The sequence below is a fragment of the Rhinichthys klamathensis genome, unplaced genomic scaffold (assembly GCF_029890125.1).
Source record: "Rhinichthys klamathensis goyatoka isolate OS25496 unplaced genomic scaffold, OSU_Roscu_1.1 h1tg000082l_1, whole genome shotgun sequence".
NCBI classification, from domain to species: Eukaryota; Metazoa; Chordata; class Actinopteri; order Cypriniformes; family Leuciscidae; genus Rhinichthys; species Rhinichthys klamathensis.
The window spans coordinates 2,785,844-2,809,499 of NW_026606624.1; the positions used below are offsets into that span (position 1 = coordinate 2,785,844).

Below are 23,656 nucleotides of genomic sequence, written 5' to 3' on the forward strand. Positions count from 1 at the left end.
TTATAAATCTGAATCTCTTCTGTAGTACTCCAGAATTATGAATATTTTACTCCCAAATATTTATGATAAATATAATTAATGTAATGTGATCATTAAAGTATAATGTGTGCTTTACTTCATTGATTCTCATACACTTGTATTGATTTTTCTCTTTGTCTTGGGCGCTATTTGATCATACAACACCTATTACACCTGGTTAGTAAACAAAACTATGTCAAACACATTTTCCTTCAATTTCGCCACACGGAACACACTGTGGATAACGCAAACCATACTTCACGTTTCATCACATATTTATTGTATTCTATGTAATTCTTTTCTGTTACCTTTCAGTTTTGCCCTTTGTTTTTGAATATCACAACCTGTCCATGTTGACATTTAGTTCATTTGGATTTTTGATTGATGCTCAAACTTCATCTTCCACCCTTTTTAAAGCCTATTTATGCTGCATTTAGCATTATTCTTTCCCTACTTTTTGAGATCATAACAGACCGGTTGAGAATCACTGCATGTTTTTAATCATATCCTGTAAAATCAACTTCTAATGCTATTTTTGAGCGTATTGAAATGAAGGTGCACAGCTGAGCCCCCCCACCCCCCAGTGCATTTGTCTTGTTCTTCTGGATGCACTCAGGGGCATCTGCATATGATAAATGGAGGCTCAATTATGTATTTTATGGGAGCCAGAGATAGACAGGGAGGCTTGGGGAAGCCAGTAATGGGCTCTGAGGTGAAGGAGGAGGGTAAGAGTGCTGTGTAGGACATTGTTTTGTGTGTGTGTTTTTGGTGGGGTGGGGGGAGGGCAGGTTGGGGTTGAGGTCACTCTCTAAAAAGCAGTTGGTGTTGGGTCAGCGCTGGCCTTGGGTCTCCCACTGTCTGATCGGGCTCCACTCCAGGGTCAGAGATATGGCGAGCGGACAAAAGCACGGGAGTCTCGGGTTGGCTGCTCTCTCCACGCAGCAGCTGTTGAGTGTGATCGTGCTAATGGGTCTACACACATATATGTATGTGTAACCATGGTGTCACTTCAGCAGGCTTGGGATGCATGGTGTGGCAAATGCAGTTTCATCACTGTGGGAAATGTGAGAGACATGGGACATTTCAGAAATGCAGCATCATGTATATTTAACGATCGCTTCTCTATGGGAAAAGTATTGACTTATATTTGTCACATGGAGGCTGAAGGGCTAGTTTACAATTTGCAATGTGCCTGGTTAGGGTAAAGAAAGTCTGGCTTTTCTGTGCAACTATTGTTATGATTAGATGATACCTTGTGTGCATCTCTTATATTTGTTTAAATTGCACATTAAGCATATTTTATCATAACGATATGGGCTGTCCTAACAGTACAGTAGCTGAATGCATGGAAGGGTGGATTTTGTGCAGTTTCTGTGGTTCACTGTCAGAAGTGTCCCAGTTAGCAAGCTGGCGGGGTCCGTGGGGAGCTGTGTACCGGTGGACCTGTACATCACTGGACTAGGTTGCTTGCGGAGAAAAAACAAAAAAGAGAAACAACAGGTTGCCACCTTACACTTAACCTCAGCTGAATTGAGACGTTTGTTTTATTACTTTTTCCCCTTTATTTTTGTAATTAAACCTTTAACTTTTAAAATCTTTTCCAGTCTTGCTGAGAATATTTGCTTCATACTGTCTCTTGCAGAGACTGTTTTTTTAGAGAATTACTGTTTCCAAATATTACTTTGATGAGAGGCTGGTCGCCATGGTTATACGGTTTTTGAGTCCTTTATGTAATAATAAAGTTGTTCACAGCAGTACAGAGTACACAGAGTTTGCTTTATTTTTTATCTGAGGGAAATCAAGAGTGGAATATCTCAGAGCTGAATTAATTTAAAACAGCATCCAGACTTTGTCTGGTCTGGCTGACATAATGGGGGATATAGCTGGGAGAGGGTGGCGAGTTCTCATTAAGAATCTGTCGCCCCTGTCCACCAGGGCCTTGACGTGCCGTCAAAGGACCGTGACATGTGACCTCTGTCCAAAGCCAGTCAACCAACAATCCCACCCCCTCTCCTTTCAGACAGTCCGGCCAATCGTGTGGCCCTTGGTTCTCCAACCGGACAGATGGTTGTTTGATAAAAGACAGAAAAATACATTGTAAATAAATCGGTAGCAAAACATCACATCAAATTACCATTTGTGTTGGTGTTAATTTTCCCCCCAATTTTCATGGATTTACATAAAACTTCATCAATTTACCCAGTGTTATCCTCTTAAAAAAAATCTTAATTTTTACAAATGTTTTTATCATAACTTTTTATTTATTATTATTGTTTTTATTAAAAAAATATTACATTTATTTTGCTTATTTAAAGCTTTTTAGGAGTTGTGAAATGGTTTTTGCATTTATTTCCAAGACTCAATTTGAGACTTAAATTTTTTTCTCATCAGTTTGCCAAATGTTATGCTATTTAATTTATTTAAATTTATTAAAAACATTTTATTATAGCTTATTTAAATGTAATATATTAATATTTGTATAATTCTCTTTATTATGTTTTAGTATTGTATTATTTTACTTATTTGAAGCTTTTTAATAGTTGTGAGACTGAATGGGTGTTTTGCTCCAGTTTTAAACAGATCAATACAGCACATAATGGTTGTGTTGTGGTGTTTTATTTGGAGTTTCAACTTTCCCTTAAACCACATATTTCAAGTGCATGTGCATTGTCCTGCCAGAAATGAAGTAAGGCTCCAGTGAGAATAGTATTGTGTAATAAATTGGACGCAGAGGGGGGATATCAAACTCTCTTTTGTTCTGCTCTCTCACTTTATCAAATTACTGATGACTCCCAACCTGAGACCAAACCAATCAACTGAGTGTCCGACCCAAGGTGGCCACGGCCATAATAAATGCGCACGCCTGGGGGATAGAGGTCGACATGTGCGTGCGAGTTTGCATTTATAATGCCTGGATCAGCTGTGGGGAAAAGATTAAAATGAGCGCACGTCCTACTCATTTCCATTCCCATCTGTCTGCTGACCTCGCCGTTGCGGCCCGCACTGCGTCCCACCAGCCGCGCTGCCCCTTGCTCTGCCTCCAGACTGCCAACAATTTCATCCGCTTCCCCAACCCCCCTCCACCCAAACACTGCGAGTGCTACTTATTCATCCAGCGCAGTCAGGACACTCACGTAGTCTGTACCACATCACGGCGGCCCGGCCCGCAAACAACCCCTGCTGCTCGGAATCAGATGCTCAAACAACACTGGGTGCCTGGGGTTTGACTTAGCTGAGTCAAAATCTACTTTCGGACGCCTATTCTCTGAACGGCTGAATTTTAAAAGGGTCGCTTGATGGCTTAACAGTCCCCAAGAGATGCTGTCTCATCCCCTCCCTGGAGGGATGGAGGTGAGGGGGTGGTCAGGGGCTCTCAGAGGTTGTGCCCTCTATTCTCTGCCGGGTGACCTCTTGTTTAAAGGGCGTCAGCTGGAGCTCTCCACTGGCTGATGCTGGGGTGAAGACCTGCCGCCTCTTTTGTTCCCGACATCTTTGTTACTCAAGCTCATTGTGTCTCTGGCTTCGTTTTGGTGCCCGTTGCACGACCGATGTCTCCGTGATAATGAGTCTGTAAGGCTTTTGTCTGTGTCTGCTGCCAACATGAAATGCATCCACTGTGGTGTAGTGTTAATTTGGTACCGCTATAATATTGATCATTAATCGGGATGTAGTTAGCAGCAAATATGACGAAATCGGGCATCTGTTTTGTGAGCAAGTCTGCATGATGTCTGATGACGGCATTGGTTGAGGTTTAGAGTTGCGCAGGCTGGCACTGCCACCAGTCTGTGGAAACAGATGGCAGAATGATGGTGGTGTTGTTTTATGATCAGTTTCTCAGATCAGGCCCCTTAGTCGATAGCGATCATCAGCGTCATGATTAATATGGCAACCCATCTGCTCTGGAGATGGAAAATCCTGGAGTACACAGCTGCCACTGTGCAAGAAACCCAGTGCCTTAATTGAGGCCCTTGCAAGTCCGCTAATCTGTAACTGTCCACTCGGATGAAGTTTCATTGCGATGGAAATGGATTAAATGTAGCTTTAATTTAGTGTTCGATCTCTCACTCTTCTTCATTAGATGCACGCCCTTGTACAGCTTTGTATTCCCTCCCTGATCCATCCTCATGAGCTGGAGGATGCGTTTTTATTTAATCTGGTTGGAATTTCAATTATTTCCTGGCCAGCCAGAACAAATTAGGAATATTGAAAAAGTCTATTCCTGATCTGAATGTGCTCGACTTACAGATTTTATTTGCACCAGTTTTATTTCAGCCAAAAGAAACGGCGAGGAATCCAAACAACTCATTGCTTATTCTCGCATTGTGTCTTGCCTGCAGGGATTATTTTAAATTATATTTTGCTTAAAAACGCCAAACTAAACCGCTGCTGAAAAAATCTGCCGTTCTGGGGCATACTCGAGTGCCTTTACTTCCTAACAGCTGTCGACTTCTGTTAGAGCTGCTCGGAGAAGGTTAAGGACTGTGTGGTAAAGATGTTTCCTCAGGGTCTGTCTGTGGGATGATGCAGCTTCGGTCTGCGTGCGTGTGCCATATGACAAACGGGCATGTTGCTCTCGCCTACAAACCTCCCACTGACCACCCCCATGAATCTCAAATGAAGTTGATTTCATCCTTCCCACATCATGTATTGACGCTGGCTACTCTGTCCATCGGTGATGAGGAAGAATCAATGGAGCCAAGCATGATTAAAATGTGTTTAAGATAAATCATTTTATACTATTAATAATGGCAATTCATGTTGGAGCTGTCTAGTAAGTGAACATGACTTGTGCTGTGCTACACGTATATATGTGAGTGAAGTAAGTTCAAATTCATCTGTTTACCAAACTTGCTCCCCCCTCATCGTTTCCTGTCCAATCTCTGCTTTCCTATTAGGCTTTAAAGGAGGGGAGGGGGGTACATTTTTTGTCGTTATTTGCTGACCCTCATGTCTTTACAAAAAATTTCTTCTACATAAAAGCTGATTTTTTTGCCTTTTTTTAATGTATCCTGATGTTTTAAAGTGAATATCACTGTTTTCATTATAACATGGGGCTGTCAAGCTCCATAATGACCAGAAAAGCACCACAAAAGTAACTTTGAAACTAGCTCATACAGCTCTTGCACTATACTTCATGTCTTCTGAAGTCGTTCAAATCCTTTGTGTGAAGAACAGAAAGAAATGTGAGTTGCAGTTCTCTAAAAATCGTGATATCCACCATTGACCCCCATGTTGTGTTCATGAGAGAAGTAGTGGTCAAATTTGTAAACAAATTGTACTTTTGAGTTTTTCGCAAACCATAGTCCTTTCACGAAATTTAGTCCTGGTTCTCAAATTTAAGTGTGGTCTGATTTTGGTCTGTTCCCCATGCTAATCTGAATGAATTCAGAAGACTTGGAGTATAGTGCACAAGTAGAATAGACTATATTCATGATGCTTTTGCATTCTTTTACCATTTATTTTAGTTGCACATTATTGCGATTTTTCTCCTTTTTGTGTTCCATGGAAGCATGAAAGTCCTATGGGTTTGCAACAACATGATGGTAAGTAAATAATGAATTTTCACTTTAGATGAATGGTTCCTTTAAATATAAAAAGTGGCAGTTTAAATAAATCATAAGCAAACTGGGTTTTCTAAACCACACAATCGAAAGTTGGTTCTTTTCTAGGCTAAGGAAAAAAGCTCGTTTTTTAATGTGAGCTGTCTGGGCCTTTTAAAAAAGAGGGATTTTGTGTTTTTAAGCAGCCCGTGGCCTCTCGTTCACTCCTCAGAGGCACGCAGACGGCTCTCGCTCCACGCCCAGGCAGCATTATTCAGAAAACTTCTGTGATTGGAGAGTCAGTGTAGTTGCTAAGCAAAGCTGCTCTTCCTGTGCTAAATAAGAACTTGATGCTTCCTGGCTGGTGGGCTGAGGGGAGCGTGCCAGCTCTCTCATGCTCGCTCACTCACTGCTCACTCTGCCTGTCTTTCTCTCTCTCACACACATACACTTTCTCTCTTTAACACATACACAAACAAGTCTCTGCAACGCTTGTATCCAGGCCTTCTCATGGTGATTGTGTTACTAGGGAATATAAGGCTCTGTCCTAGCCTTGCAAAAAAAAGCAGGAGAAATGATGATGTCAGGATGACCTGATCCATAACCTCCATTTCCCTATGCCTCTCGGGTTCGGATAAGTGTGAGCCTGTCTCTCTCTCTCTCTCTCTCTCTCTCTCTCTTGCTCTCTGGGTGGTGCAAGGATGGAGGTTTTCCTGCATTTACCCTCCCTATGTTTTGAGGCTTTGGGTTATGAGGCACATTCAGATTTTTCCAGAAAGGCTGATTCACTCCTCCTGCCCTCAGACAGCTGGCAAGGCCTCCATTTTCCACTCGCTGCGATGGTCCACCACAACATGGTGTTTCAGAAATGCTTCTGGAACGCTCGGCAAGATGGCGTTCTCAACGAAAAGTTCTGTGGATGGAGAGGTTCCTCTGTTTTCATATATAATATCAGATTGCTTGTCTGTACTGCATCTTTCTAAGGCTAAGGCTGTGAAATGTCATGTTTAGTCAGTAAAAAATGTCTATTTAAAATGTTTAAGCAAATTGTCTGCATAATGCATGCAGTGGAACTGCAGTTACTTAAAGGGACAGTTCACTTCAAAAATAATAGATTCTCATGTGGTCTTCATTTTTCATGCAGTGACAATGAATCTGTTCTGAACTTTTTAAGCTTCGGAAACTCATGCAGAGTTGCTATCAATGTGTAATGGCCCTTTTACACCAAGATTGATAACTATAAAGATAACCGTATGAGCACCCACATCAACGGACAATAATGTTCTTTTTAATTATGTAGTTAAGACGTCTGCCACTTTAATTGATTCTGATTGGCTGTCAATGTTTTTATCGTGACTGGGAAAAATCATTCTGAAAGTTATTGCAATGATGTTGTTTCTCTGTGTCATTAACGTTATAGCTGTGGTGTGAACTTCACTATTCTCCTAGAATTAGATCGATTATTGAAACGGTATAGTTATCGTTCTTAGTGTGAACGAGCCGTTGCTCCATATGTATGGATCCATGCGACTTGTGTGCTATAATATTGTCTTCTGAAGCCATACAATTTGGTCTGTTTATCACAAATGTATAAGTTGTTACTCGATAATAATTGTCCACAGAATAGGCTGTTAACTGCAGCCACCAGTGAATTGAGCGTGAGAACTGAATCAGTCAAATTCGTGATTCACTGAGTTGCAACAACATGAGGGTGAGTAAATGATTATAGAATTGTCATTTTTAGAACGATCTATTTAATGTCATTTCGTATTTTTTAACAAAAAAAGCCATTTTGCAGAGGACAGTGCACATGCTTACAACATGAAGACAAAGCTGCGAATATGGTTTTCTTGTTACTCTACATTTCCCTGTAAGCCGATAAGTAAAAATGATACAGAAAAGAGAAGGAAACTGGGTTTTTATGTTCTTGCAGTGGCACCAACAAGCAGACCTCTTGTAAGCCATCTCCCCTAGTGGCTTGAGTGTGTGCCAGATTTCTGCTTGGCACTGGAGATCAGGTATTAAATGCTAGCGAAGCACAATGAAATGTGGTGTGCTGTTAAACACGTACTAAATTTCTGCTATTGGAGCCTTTAGCAATGCGACGCCGAGGCCTGAAGCGAGAGCCCATATCAAACGCATTCAACACGGCTGCCTCCTCACTCTGTACAGCACAGTGAGGTTTTGTGGGACTATTTATCCAGGACCAAAACTGCTGGCACTTTCTTTTTTTGCAGATGACACCCCCTCACTGGCTACTCTAATTCCAAGCATCTGTTCCATCGCTTCTCTATTCTCTTCATTTCTCTTAGGAAGGAGCTTTATTCAAACAGCCTGATGTGTTGTTACAGACATGTCACCCTCAATTACTCAGTTGTGCTCTGCCTTGGCTTCTTTTTCTCTCCTTTTAATCTGTCCATTTTCACCATCTCTCTCTCTCTCTTTCTGTCTCTACAGTGAGTGGGGCAGGCACAGGGGAGGGACAGTCAGCTCGGCATATTCTAGATATAAAAAATGTCGAAATTTTGGTGCTGATGCCAATACTGTCTGTCGTTCTTTCTATCTATCTATATGTCTGTCTGTCTGACTCTGAATCCATAACTGTATCTATATTGTTCTGTCTGACTGTCGGCCCTACTTTTTAAAGGTTCGGGGTCAGTATGCATTAAATTGATAAAAAGTGACAGACATTTATAATTTTACAGAAGATTTCAAATAAATGCTGTTATTTTGAACGTTATACATCAAAGAATCCTGAATATTCCAAAAATATTAAGCAGCACAACTGTTTTCAACACTGATAATAATAATACATTGTTTATCATATTAGAATGATTTCTGATGGATCGTGTGACACAGAAGACTAGAGTAATGACTTCTGAACATTTGAATGGTTAAACAAAATAAATGAATAGAGCAGCATACATTTTGTTATTTACAATATCATTTGTCATACTACTTTTTGAGTTCACTGTACTTCTATATCACTAAATCTCCGCAGTGAAGACAATCTTATTTTCAGTCCTGTTATAGTTTTCCTCCCTCTCTCTCTCTGGCTTGTAGGGCAATGTGATAGCGTGCCTGTACCCAGTGTCTGCTTTTATTTATAGTGCGCCAGTGACCACAGACATGGGCAGCCTGAGCCCGGGCTGGCCAGAGCAGAGCAGCCTAAAATAGAGAGCTTCTGATCCCATAATGACCCAGCTATTATCAGGCCTATGTCTTAAAATGGGGACCAGCTATCGTGGTCAAGGAATACGGAAAGCTAGCTTCCCCCTCTTGCAAAAATCCAAGCTGCTTTGCGGCTTATCATTATAAGCAGGGTAATCGCGGCTCCTTTGGGCAGCAACAGCTTAATTGGCCTCGCTATATAGCGGTCTTGGTTTGCTCTGAGGCAGTCTACTGGTCGTCAGCTCACCTGATCCACGGAACGATAGGGGGCTTTGATTCTTCAGGATTTTTTTTTTTTTACTTTTTTTTATTAACAGTTTTAGGACTTTGTTTAGGAGAAGGCAGCCCTGAGGAGTGCATGCAAACGCTGAGAAGGTTGAGTGTGAATGAAGTGAGGAATGTGAGATTGCGGTGTGACTGGAATGACGCACAGAGCTTTGATGTGCGGTAGACGTGAAGTCAGCTTGTAAAAGATTCGCTCAGTATGCATATGGGAGGTGATACATTCATGACCAGTTGGCATGTGAGGTATCCAGGGGTCTTTTTTCTGTACACTTTTTATTTTTATTTTTAATTAAAGTTGAACTTCAACTTGATGTTCGTAATTTGTATAATATAATATAGTAATCTGGTTGTATAATTTAATAAGATATAACATTTAATACAGTCAAATAAAATGTATATAAAACAGATAATATAGGTCATTTGCCATTTTTAGTCATGTTTTTTTTTTCTGCAGGGCCTGTCTACGAACCCTCATTGGCAAAAACAAGTTTAGCTCTGTCTGGAGTCTTATGTAATTGCATACCGCAGGACATATAAAAACCTAGATGGGTATGATAGGAAAGGAATGTCTGGGTCAAACCCTGCAAGTGCGAGTTACAACCGCAGTAAAATGGCCATCGAGGCATTTCTGCAAAACACTCAGTCTGACAAATCTGCGGATACGCGTGCTGTTCAATTTGCACGTTTTAGCTGGTCCTAACTGTACTGGCCACTGATAGAATTAGTCTTTCCAAAAGGATTAGTCACCCTATCATCAAGCCTTCACCCTAATTTATCTCCTTTTGTTGTGGCGCAGGCTGCATTAAATGGGATCAGGGGCCTTGGCTAGAGACAGTGGGAGGAAGTGGCCCTTTGTGTGCCTGGCAGGTGCACAGGGGTGTGGAATGACACTGGCATTTGCTTGTAGGGGGGTTGGTGGGGGTCATCTGCGTGTTTGAGACTGAACCTGTTGGTCTTCTACCAAGCTTCGATGGCGTTCCTCTTTTTCTGCACTCATTCTTTCTGGCTGTCGCTTTCTCTTTCTTTCCTTAACCAGCCCCTCCACTGGATAAGTGCTCCTGAGATATCCCAGAAACCCCTGCAACTCCACTTGAACCCTTAATCAAAGGACTCCTCTGGGGTTGGCAGTAAATTCTTCAGGCAAATGTTTTTTGCACTCTCTCTGTCTTTCTTCCTCGCACTCTCTCTTTCTTCTGCACTCCCTTTTGGCTGCCTCCTCTCCGTTTTCTCTGCTCACATCTGGTGAGCAGTCCTTGTCTGCTTTTACTGTGCTGAGGTCATTTTCATCCTATGAGGAAAGTGAAACCTTATGAGTAGAACTGCCAGGGACATGCACAGCTAGGAGGGGTTGTTACAGGCCACTTTAGTGGGACTCCATTTTTTTATGCTGTTTTACCAATGTCTGTTAACAAGGCCGTTCTTGGCTGTACAGAAATGTAAGTTGTCTTCATCCAAAATCTCTGTCCAAAAAACACATATATGCGCCACAGAGAAAAAAAAAACCTCCTTGAGACATATGGAATGCTAATGAAATGCTTCATGAAAGAAACCCAGCAGTGCAGATTTTGAAGTAGGTTTTCCCCTCCCCATTGTCGGTTTTTTTAAAAACCAAATTAGCGCTTAAAGATATTCAAATGCACTGCAAAAACATTTTTCACACAAAAAAAAGGTTATTGCTGGATGTTTTACAAGAAAATACTTTTTCAGTCTCCTTACATAAAAATGTCATGTTTAATTCAATGTTACTTGCCGTTTCTTTGTATTTAATTGTGAAATTCACTGTGAAAATATTCGGATAAATAGTCAGATAAATAAATAGACCAATGTTTACAAGGCTGTTCTTGGCTATTCCGAAATATAAGTTGTCTTCATCCATAATCTTTGTCCGAAAATCACACGTGCTACAGAAAAAATGGCTCTAGAGACACGTGAAATGAAAGAAACCCACCAGTGCAGATTTCGAAGTTGGAAGTAGGTTTTCATCGTGTGTTTTTTTTAAACCAGTTTTTCAAGGTCATTTATAACACTGTGTTTTCATTGAAATACCTGACAAGCCTTGGCCGCGTTTTGCTTGCAGAAGGCCTCACTGCAAAAAACTGAGACAGCTGTGGCCGCTGAAGTGTTCTGCATTCAGCAAGGAAACCAAGTGCTGCATATGCAGAAAGTGGGAGACATTTCCTGGAATGCAAACAACCTCCCTGTCTGATTTTTACTGAAAACGGGTCAAAGAGGTGTCTTTTGGAAGGATCACGTCTTTATTTAGATTCAGAGATTCAGACTTGTCTTTATGTATGATTTCCGCTCTTCTTGGCACCACCGGTCCAGTGTCTGTAATCTCTCTATTCTTTCTTCCTCTCCTCCTTTTATCTCTCTCTCTCCTTCTCTTCCACCAGAGAATAGGAAGAAAATGTGCTGAAGCTGCATTTGTCCCTGCTGGCTGACACAAAAAGCAAATTTAGGACTCCCCTCCCTTCTTTCAATTAAAGCTTCTCATGAATATGGAGTTTTCTGTCCGTGGTGGAGAGAGAAGCCAAATGAGAGCTAGCCTGTAAAAATATGAAAGTGACTTAAGCTCAAACAGTTGAAGAATGTAGAAAGAAGATTAGGGATCAGCAGGCTGAGGGCACATGGTGTTGGTAATCATATTTATGCATATTAAAGCCCAAGGGGATTTTCAAGAATGCATGGAAATGCATGGATAATGAGTCTCTTTGGTTGCCTTCAGTCAGATGTTGCTGACTAAACTGGTCAAATGCTTGTATAAAACACGGTTTGATCAGAAAGAATGTGGCCTTTCTGTTGTCGTGCTTAGAAATATTTATTCTTATCCCATTTATTTTGCTCTTTGAACATCTGATTTGTCTTAAAGGTAGACTGGAGGTCACCTCAGGGTGTTTTAACTAATACACATTGCTTCAAAACAAACCCAACTGATGCCATTTGATGACGGTGTGAAAAGGATTGGTCTGGTCTTCTCTGTTTTACAGCGGCCCTGTCAGCTTAATGAGGAGAGTATTAACCTTTATCACGTCAAAAGCCCACAGTCCAAGCACCCCTAATGGCCCAGGAAGCCCTGGCCGGGGTTGTAGGGAGGTCAGGTTGAATTACAGGACATAAACAACAACACAAGCAATTTCAGCTGAGGTAAGAGGGTGGGGCTGATGGCAGTTGTTGTTTTTTGAGGGGGTTGGGGGGTAGCTAATCTCATGAATTGATAACCAGCAGAGGAAACTATTGATTGATTGATTTTTTTTATTTTTTTATTTATGGTGATCTTGCACTTGTAAACTCCCAATGACCTGGATATGTACAGTGAAAAAAGAATTTGAAGAAACTAGAGGGTGGATGGAAAGCCTATTGGAAATGGATATGGGCATTGAAAATGGATTTTCAGAAATTCAACTGAATTGATATTCAAAAAGACACTAAAAGAAATCAATCCAATTAGTCAGATATTCAAATAGATATTGATAGACATAGATAGATATTCAGATAAATAGTCAGAAAGATATTCGAATATAGCTCGATAGTGAGTGAATGTCAGTTCACCGGGGTCAACTGGTTTTACTGGAGTTGGAGACAAGTCCAGAGACAAGGGGTCCATGGGCACACAGACTCCCCCACCATCTGGCAGCCATAAAAGTGTTGGGGGGGTTTATGGCCTTGCAGGGTGAGACATGGCAAGACACTCTGGATGCCCCCGAGCTCCTCAGCTTCCTTCACAGCCCTCTATTCGGGTCAGAAGTTCATTGCCTTTCTCCCCTTTAAAATACCTTGGAGCTTTAGATGGTGGGAAGTGGTTTTTATGCAGGCATCTTTTGCATGTGTCTGGCCACGGAGAAAATTTTACAAGGCAGGACAGCAGACATGATTCACACAGATGGCGAGAAGTTGGACCCTGGTGAGTCAACGAATGAGTTTTGTGTCGATATGCGTCATCATGTGCCTCATCAGTTCACTCTGAAACTTCAAACAGCCCCACTGGCACGGAACAGAATAATAAGACAAGTCATTAAAAACTTTTTATCGGTCTCAATTCAAAACAACATTCAGATTCATGTATATTATGGTTCTACGATCAATTAAAAAGGTCAGGAAACAAAACGCTGTCTTATTTTCTACTGTCCTATAATCTTACCTTGCATGCTTTGCTCATTGGGCTTTTCAGGTCTGATCAAGTCCAGATTCCTTTAGAAATGATATCCTCCACAGAGGCTGAACCAACTTTAACACCTTCTGCAGCTTGAGTAACAATGCCCTCTAATAAATATCAGTTAACAGAGAGAGACTAAATCAAACCGAGAGGGCGTAAAAACAAATGTGATCTTGTATTTGTTTTCGTTAAGAAATTAATTCGGAAGCACAATGACCTTCTTCCAACTCCTTGGCCTTGTTTTTGTTTCCTGTCTGAATTTCCATCTAGTGTATCTCCGCGTGGTTGAGTTTCTAGTCTCTTTATGGCCCCCACTCGTTTCAGCATCCTCTTTGGAGGATGAAAAATGCTGACAGTGGAAGAGTAAAAACTGTGTTTGGCAGGCACGCCCTTGAAGGTTTCTGTGTCACTCAAGCCCATTGAATTTTTAATTATTTCCTGGCTGTGGTATTCTGCTCTACTTCACTAGGGCGCCTGGCTCCATGCTGTCTCACAGCTCAGATGGTAGACACTGTGTTAGACATTTGCGGTTAAATCTGCTCAAATCCTTGGACGCCTACTGCAAGCAGGTGAGACCTTGCTTCAGAGAGGCTTTTTTAAAAGGATAGTTAACACAACAGTCATTTACTTGTTCCAAACCTGTATGACTTTCTTCTACAGAAGACAAAAGAATATATTTTTTAAATATATATTATATTTAATATGTCTTTTTTGGGTGAACTATCCCTTTACTGTAAGCTACTGGATCTCAAACAGTCCCTTGAAAATGTTGCGATACCTTAAGCATGTTAGTGCACATGCGAAACTAAATTGCCTGTATTTTCAGCGCCAGCAGTCTGCTGGAGACAGACGGCACTTCCCACTTCACTACGAATCCCGCACGCAGCTTTTGTCTCTCAGACTGATGCATTTAGCATTCAGATCCATCATTATTCCGTGCCCGGCAGACAGCAGTAATGTAATCTCTGTTGATTTACAGGCAGAAGTATACATCCCAACTCCCAACAGCTGGATCTGCTCTGTACCAGCGCTGTCTGATCATGCCTATTGGATTTGCCTCTTATAATTATCATAATAATGACTTCAAATGCATTTGACGCCAGGACCTCTGATTGCACTTGACAAGAGCTTCTCCAGGCTGGTGAGTTGCACATCAAAGAAGCGTTCGGACTCGGAGGGTGGTGCAGCCTGAGCATTTGGCCCGAGATTTATTGAGAGGCTCTTAACATATTTCAGGCCGTCTCTCCCTCACTTTTCCGTGTCATGTCGAGGTCTCCCGGGTTCCAAGAGAGGAAAAGAGTAATAAGAAAGAGAGCGAGAGCGGGAGATTTTGAATAAACGGCTGGAAATAATGATCTCTGTTCTGAGTTAGTGGTTACATCAACAGCAGTGATTCAGGGAGGAAAAATGTGGTTTATGTCTCTTTAAGTCTCTAGGCTGTCTGCAAAATGCATTAGTCCTGTGGAGCAGACACAGGCCAGGGCAGAGGGAGGAGCCCAGAGCTGCGGAGGGGGGAGGGCTGGAGGATTGAACAGCCACAGTCTGGGCCTCTAGCCTCCTGGCTAGACTGCTGAAAGTTATTATTGAGTTCCTGAGCAGAGCCTCCCCTCCCTGCCATACTAGTGTCTGTTCTCCCTGTGCTCTCGTTCTCTCAGACTCGCTGGGTGGGTATATGTGCGTGTGTTTACTGGCTGCCAGTTCACCATGGCCTTATACAGTAACGCAGCACACAATTTAGCATTTTTAACAGGAGTCTTCCAAACTTAAGAATTAACAAGTTCAATTAGTTGAAGTTCATTTGGGATCATGCACTAATAATGTTATTGTTCATTTATAAATATACTGGTGTTTATGGTTAATTCATGGTTGATTATACAACTTAATGTTAAAAATGTATTAGTATGAATTATAAAGTAAACATTAACCTGGATTAATAAATGCTTTTTAAAAGTATTGTTCATTGTTACTTCAGGATTCCTAATGCAATAGCTAATGTTAACAAATTGAAACTTAGTATAAAGTGTTACCAAGTTAATTGAAGGTGATCTTTATAATAATTATTACAATTACGTATTCATAAAATATTATTTTTAAAAAATGTAATAAATAAGAGATTAAGAATCCTTGCCACGATAAGTAGCCCGAATTTGCACATATACAACAAAAAACAATATATAATTAAACAAACATACAATCATGTTTGTTCATGATTTAAAAATGAAAGCTTAATTTTTGTGTCAAATTCTAACATCACTTTACAATAAGGTCTCATTACTTAACGTTAGTTAATGCTTTAATAAATTAATTCATCATTAAATAATGTTAACAGATACAGCTTTTGATTTTAATAATGTAGTAGTAAATATTGTAATTAGTAAATAATCAACATTAACTAAGATTAATAAATGTACTAGAAGTGTTTTTCATTATTATTTGATGTTAACTAATGTAGTTACCTAATGTTAAAAAATGGAACCTTAAAAGCTTATTTTTAATCTATTGCTTACAATACAGACTCAAACCATTGGTACCATATCAGTTATACCAATATTAGTTTTTTTTTTTTTTTTTTTATCGTTATTGTTCGAAATTGGATATTCAATTGTGCATTCTCATTCCCGTATTTTTACATCTAGATTAATTTTTAAGAACACTAATTTAATAACTGTTAAATATAATATTTGGCAGATCTCAAAATTAATATCCATTTTTCATTCTGTACATTACAATTTTGTGATAACTAAATTCACTTTCACAAAATGACTCATTTTAGTGTTTCTTAATTTAATGTATATATCGTTTCTATTGTATAGATTTGTAATACCTGATATTAATCCATTATCGGACATCATTTTACTATCAGTGCACATGTATCGTGAACATAGCATATGGTCTTATAAGGTATATAATGCGGTACAAACGTATGAGAGGACACAGACAGACAAATGTCCCTCAGCTGTTAGTGGAAAGGCCACATAGGTCAGTGTGGATTGGTCCTGGGAAAGCTGGGAGATTACATGCTAACCCCAGGCCGTCTTTTGAGGCAGGGCTCAGAACAGGAGCACCGGGCCCTAATCCCTCTGATCAGATCAGACTGAACAAATTAACGCACAGAGCAGTGTCACATCGGGAACATACACACAGCAGACTCAGGAGACATTTATATAACAGACTGGCCTTTATCTTCGCTGTCTCTCTTTTGTGTTGGATCTGAGCTGGCGCTGACTCACTGGTAAGCTACTCTAACCGTCAGCCATTTTGGCTCAAGTTCAGAAACACCCGATTATCTGTAAACCAGCCACATCTCGGTTAAAAGGAAGCAATTTCGCAGGATGTATGCGAGCGGAGCGCTAGCAAAAGTACATGTTTAGTGGATGTCAGGTGTGTAGGTCCATTTAACAAGTGTCCAGGAGACAGCAGACTAACTGGGAGAGGGTCTGGTCCGCGAACACCCTGGAGTGGACATGGCGAATTCAGTATTTTGTTGTGTTCTGTTGGCTGAGTCAGAGCTGAGCTCAAGGTGTTATGCAGTTGCTATGGAGAAAAACATTGGCCCTTTCAGATTCAGAGGAGCGCTGTAAAATGAAAATGGTCCAGGAAAAATACGTTTCCAGGAATTTTCAAAGTTACAAAGCATATCAAGGGAGCAGAATAATGTAATGCCTGCTGGCAAAAAAAATTATCAATTGAGGTTGTGTTTTAGATCCTGGTCCCCAGTTTAGGATGCTGATGTCCCCACCAGGTACATAATCTCAAAGCTAACATGCAATCCAAAACTGGTGTTTTCAGCAGGGATGCTTCTCATTCTGACTAGTTTACCCAAAAATTAAAATTCTGTCATTATTTACTCACCCTAATGTCATTATGACTTTCTTCTGGAAAGTTTAAGAAGATATTTTCAGTGGTCACCAAAATGGCTTTGTTACCAACGTTCTTCAAAATATTTTCTTTTGTGTTCCTCAGAAGAAAGTCATACAGGTTTGGAATGACATGGGGGTGAGTAAATATGAATTTACTTAATCTGTGGGTGAACTATTCCTTTAAACCTTAATTTTTTGTGTAATACTTGACTAAATCTATATCTTTTGACCAGACATTCGAATCTAAAACTGACTATAACCAGACAAGTATCCCAGCTTTTATTTGAAGATTTTTTTTTTTCCACCATTAGGTTTCCTGTCCTGAAAGAGTGCCCTTCTTTACTGCTTAATGGAAGAATGAGCCTCTCTGTTTCCCTATTAATCTCTTTATGTAATCATCTGCTTTATTAAGCTTGTACTACTTCATGGAAAAATGGAAAAGGGATTTTTCCAAAATGCAGGGTTTCCATGTAGAGATGTGACAGCTCTTCACACGTTGCTGTAATAATAGCCAATTCTAACCTTGTATGTCTTGTACTTTGGAAAAACGCTTAATTACGGAGTTTTGGGCACTTGGCGGTTAGCTCTTTTTCGCCCCTAATTTTTGTTTTGTTTTTCCTTCTACCACGCAATTCTGTTTTTCCTCTCCTGTTGTTTCTAATGCTTCCTGTTAATCCACAACATCCATTAGCACTCCCACCTCCAGTTTGCCGCACTTGTATTTGTTTTGACAAATGCTGGAGGAACATTGGGCTTTCAAAGTGACTGTAAAAAGCAGAACAAACTAAAATAATCCATTCCCAGCCTTGGCCGTATCAAACCTTAATTATAGTGCCCACTCCCCTCTCTGCCTCGCTCGCAAATGCACGGGCCCTAAGAGCGTTTCACAGAAACTGCCATGTTTTCCATTTACCGTAGGCCTACTTGCAGTGATTAGTCGTTGTCTCAAATGGACATGCTATGAACGGTCAAGTGATGGTCTCCCTCCTGGATGGGTGCACATTATTGTGCTAGCTCTTGGAGTTGCATGGAAGATGTCTGCTCCATCTTTACAGCACCTCTGTGTTGTCGATCGCCAGCGTTTAGATGGCGTCAGGGGTTGAGAATGCCGAAATGTGGTTGGAAGCAGTAAATTTCAGATGGATTTATAGCCTCACTTGAGTCAATTGCCACCACGCTGCCCCTCCCCTGTCCCAGGGCAGACACAGTGAAGGTGCTATGACATCATTGAGACCCTAAGCACTGACCGTAACTTCACCCTGCCAATTCTCAGCAGGAGCTTTTACAACTTCAGCAGCCTCTCTGTACCCTGAAACCTTCTGACCTCCCCTTGGCATTCACTCCCTTATCATCCTCCCAAATAAACCCACCACCGCACCTTATTTGGTGCAGGAGTCACAGTTATTGCCGTCAGTCCTCCGTACACAACAAAGTATGAGCTTTCACGTGTTCTTCCAGTAGCAGCAGCAGCATTCTCAAGTGCCTGGGTGTGTGAGGTTAGGTGTTGCTGTGGGAGGGAGTGATTGTATATTCAGTGTCTGACATACCGAAGCAGTTCCCTGACAAAATGCATATCCTGTGTGTCCTGTCCTATTTAACTGTCATGACTGATTGATCGCTGACTGGAGCGTTACGTACAAGTGAGTGCAAGCATTGGTTGCATTCCATGTATGTGGTGAATATTTCTCCAATGTGTATAACTTTAAACATTTCTCAGACTTTTCTGGTCATTATTTTGAGTCCTTGTCTTTTATTGTAGGACTTTTTGCTTCATTGGACAGAGACAGTAGATCTCTGCATGCAAGTGGGAGAGACAGGGGAACATGAAACAGAATGTGTTGCAGGCTGGACTCAAACTTGTGTTGCCGGCATTAGCTCCAAGGCCTATTTTGTTGTAAGATGTAATGCTTTATTGTTAGGGTTAAGGTATACTTTGTTGTCCCTTAGGGAAATTTGTCTTGGGCTCAAAAATACAGCCACTGAATCACATAAAACAAATAGTAAAATGACAAAATAGCACACTACAATAACACCATAACACATCATTAGAAAGAGGGAAGAAAATAATAATAATAATTTTTTTTAAGTCTCTTATGCTTACAAAGCTGCATATATTTGATCAAAAATACAGTAAAAACAATAATATTGTCAAATATTATTGAGATTTAAATTATTTTATCATGTAATTTCTTCCTTTGATGGTAAAGCTGAAATTTCAGCATCATTACTTCAGTGTCACATGATCCTTCAGAAATCATTATAATAGGCTGATTTGGTGCTAAATAAACATTTATTATTATCAATGTTGAAAACAGTTGTGCTACTTAATATTTTTTTTCAGGATTCTTTGATGAATAGTTCAAAAGAACAGCATTTATTTGAAGTTGGATTTTTTTTACTGTCCCTTTTGATCAATTGAATGTCTCTTTGCTAAATAGGTGTATTAATTTCTTAAAAAATCGTATTGTACGACCCAAACTGTCTTGTATGTTGGCAGCATTAGCACCAGTACGTGCACCAGCTCTGACCGTGTCCTTATCTTAATTTACCCTCGCTCTCAATGTTTTTGCTTGAGTTTCTGGGATCTCTTTGCATCAGGCAGGAGGTTTAGCTAGCTGTTAGCGGAGACAGGAGGGGCTCTTCAGTGAGACACAGCTGCTAACAGAAGTCCACACTCTAACTGGAGGAACTAAAGCCCCATCTGCTCAGTCAATCACACAGGCACGAGAGCCAAAGCCAGCCAACCATTCCACCCTCTGCGCACAGGGACAACTAGAAACTGCAGATAGAAAGGGCGGGAATATCACCCTTTCACTTAGTGTTGGTTTAGGCAGGGCTTGTGGCGTTCTTCAAGCTCTCCGCCTACCTGATATGTGATATTATGGCTCTCCTTATTTCGAGTCCCTTGTGTTGTTGTGGCAAAGAGGCGATTCAGTAAGACTATAATTGTCTTTCTGCAGTTAACCTCCTGCGCAATAGCATTAGAACGAAAGCACACAGATTACAATTTAGGCACGACCAGCACTCTGAAAATCTGACCGTCTGTACAAAGCAGTCTGGTGATCAATATAATATTTGTGTATTTTTGTGTACCATTTCATGTTTGCTGTATTTTCCGGACTATGAGTCACTTTTTATCATATGAAACATGCTGCAAAATATTCCAAAGGGACTTGGTATAATGCAATTAACATCAAGCATGCAAAAATATATGAAAAGTGCACACATTTGGATTTCGATTTTTGCACTTATCTGTTTGTTTGTTTTTCTCTCAACAATGCGATTTTGACATGTTGCAACTTGCAATTTGTAGTAAGGTGCGACTTATTTTCTGGAAAAAATACAGTACATTTTTTTTAAATCCTACATTTTCTGTTTATTTCCATAATTAAATGTACAAAATCCCTGGATTCAAATGGTCTCACACTTTTGGATTCTGTGATTTTGATTTAAGCCTATATGGATTTTTGTCCCACAATCAATCCCACAAACAAACTGAAACGTACTGATAGACAGATTAGCAGCACTGAGTAATAATCTTTAGTGGTGAGTGTCTAGTTTCTACAGACGTTTATTTACTGACGCTTTTCTTTTTCCCATCATCCCCTTAGGCTTCCTGGTTTGCATGTTTCCTGCATTATAGTGTTCTACATGTGAAGAGAAGCAGAAAGACATTGTGTGAATGTGTGTGTGCCTTGTGGAGTGTTTTGTCTCCACATCAGTGTAAGCATTACTCTCCACAGCATGTAGTTTAATCCATTTAAATACATAAATGCAATCTGTTTTATGAATATATCAAGAGAAATTTGGGTAGAACTGTATCTATGAGCTTTGTGGATGCATTTTATTTGCAGTTTGGGGTGGACTACTTATTGGATGACTTAAGAGTCCGATGAGACTATACCCTTATGTGCCTGCTGGAATACACCATACTGAAGCAGATGGATTCCTCCATCGCTCTCAGAGCAGGATTACACGTTACACCCCGCCTCTGCCTCAAAAGTCTGTTCCCTCTTCTGCTCAGAAAGCAGCAAGACTCCAGTTTAAAGGCTATTAACACAATCCAATCAAGATTGGTTTTCCCTAAGGCTCTGTATCTAACTTCTGGAAAGGCTTCTGAAACAGAATGGACTTGAAGGGAAACGTGATGGCATGGTTTTTTCCTGTCACTGAAAGCGGAAGAGCTGGGGACATTTTCAAATGGCACCGATCTGCCAGCTGACACCTGGCGACAACCGAGCTTAATATAAATTGCGAGACCCTCCAAAGCACTCTCACTTGCATGAGGACAGCTGGCATTGCCACCTTCTTTCTCTCTCACATACTCTTATATACACTTTTATCCTATACAGTCTTCAAGAAGCCCCCTCTAATTAGGGCACCGGTCTCCAGCACGTCTCAATAAAGCTCCCACCCTAGTGTGCTTCACCAGTTTTGCCCTTGACTTTGGCAGAGCATGGTGAAGCACACACAGATCTGGGGATTACATGCAGGATTTCCGTGGGGGGAAAGAAAAGCTGTAATAGGAAACTTGTTGTGCCTGGTTGCTGTGCACCACCACCGCTACAGTTCTTTCAGGCAGCATGGCACATTATTGTGAGGATGTTAGTTGCTCAAGCTAGTTCAATAGAGCAGACTATTTTTGTTTCACAACGAATGCAACTCCACTTGTTTGGCTTCCAAGTAATGGCAACAGAGACTTAGACCATGCACCTTCTCCCCGAACAAGCTGGATGGTGTGACACGACGAATGCAAGTGGAGGTTGATATTTGCTTCATTAGTCATTCCGAAATCAGAAGCAAACGTGGTCAGATGTTATCCAATCCGTTTTATGACAACATGCACCCATGGCTCTTGGATGGAGCAATGCATTCCAAACTGTTCTACTCAATATTTGCTTGGGAAGTTTGCACATCTTGGACCATTTGCAAAAGTGTAATTTTTCAAACCCTTTTTAAAATCAGTATCAGCCCAGTAATATCTCATTTTTTCCACACATTGAAAAAACTAGGGGTGCATGATATATCGGTACCATATATCAGCTATTGACAGATATACATTTTTGAAATGTATCTGTATTACAGTTTTTCCCGAACTTTGCCCTCAGACAGGACACACAAGCCCTCAAAAATACACACACTACAACATAGTCTTACACACTGGTGCTATAAATTCAAAACAACATTTCCAAAACTGGTAATTCATGTTGCTTGTGCATGTTAACCCCCCCCCCCCCCCCCACAAATCTTTTTTTTACTCTCTCCTACTCTTACGTAAGATGTGTGTGAGCATCATATGACAGTAAAAGAGCACACACAAACCTTATTCAAATATGGAATTGAATTGGAATGGTAAAGAGTGTTGGTACATGCCTCCACTCAAGGATACAATATGATGAACAAGTCTAACATATGTTCCACATACGGTTGAAATACCATCATTGGCCTAGAAAGATAACATTCTGTGAGTCACGACTATAAAGGAGAAAGGATGCCCTCCCTTCACTGTCACACTCTGCAGCCACTCTGTGTGACTGTACGACTGCTGGCCTTTTCTTGCAAGAACATAAACCTCATCAAAGACAATTGGAAATGTTTGTCTCTTATTCAGTGATAGAAATGTGTTTGCCACCACACCTCCCTGAAGGTTCTGATGATGGAGGCGATGGTGAAGCGACTCAAGTTTGGCTGTACTCGTTGCCCAGCCTCCCTTATAGTCATACCATGGACAAGGACATGGTCAACTAAAGTGGTTTGAATTTCATCCGAGACTGCTTGTCTTCTTGCCCTTGGAAAAGCCAACTTACTGATATTGTATTTAAACTTATTAAGTTGGCTTGTAAGAGCCAACTTACTGAAATCCTATTTAACCTTATTATTATTATTATTAAGTTGGCTTGTGAAAGCCAGCTTACTGAAATCCTATTTAAATTTATTATTATTAAGTTGGCTTGTGAAAGCCAACTTACTGAAATCCTATTTAAACTTATTAAGTTGGCTTGTGAGAGCCAACTTACTGAAATCCTATTTAAACTTATTATTATTATTATTATTATTCTTTTTCTGAGACTAAAAATTTCTATATCTAACTCCTCCTAGAGCTTTAACTCCACATACTCCAAACTCGGCACGGACACTCAAACTGTTCTTTAAAAACTGAAAGATTAGAAAGAAACAAAGAAAGATTTGTTAGAAAGAAAGAAAGATTAATTAGTTAGAAAGAAAGTAGTTTGAAAGAAAGAAAGATTAGTTAGAAAGAATAAAAAGATAGCTAGATTAGTTAGAAAGAGATAGATAGATAGATAGATAGATAGATCTATTGTTCTTCCCTCCTCCTCTCCCTCCTCCTCCGCCTCTTCCTCCTCTTCCTCCTCCTCCTCCTCCGCCTCTTCCTCCTCCTCCTCCGCCTCTTCCTCCTATTCCTCCTCCTCTCCCTCCTCCTCTTCCTTCTCCTTCTCCTCCTCCTCTCCCTCCTCCTCTTCCTCCTCCTCCTCCTCTCCCTCCTCCTCTTCCTTCTCCTCCTCCTCTCCCTCCTCCTCTTCCTTCTCCTCCTCCTCTCCCTCCTCCTCTTCCTCCTCCTCCTCCTCCTCCTCCTCTCCCTCCTCCCCCTCCTCCTCTCCCTCCTCCTC

The 23,656-nt window shown here is 40.7% G+C and overlaps 1 protein-coding gene across 2 annotated transcripts in view; it reads left to right on the forward strand.

Moving 5' to 3' along the window:
* Nucleotides 1–23,656, forward strand: part of skib (v-ski avian sarcoma viral oncogene homolog b) — a 34,776-nt gene that overhangs the window by 1,227 nt on the left and 9,893 nt on the right. The gene's annotated exons all lie outside the window — the stretch shown is intronic.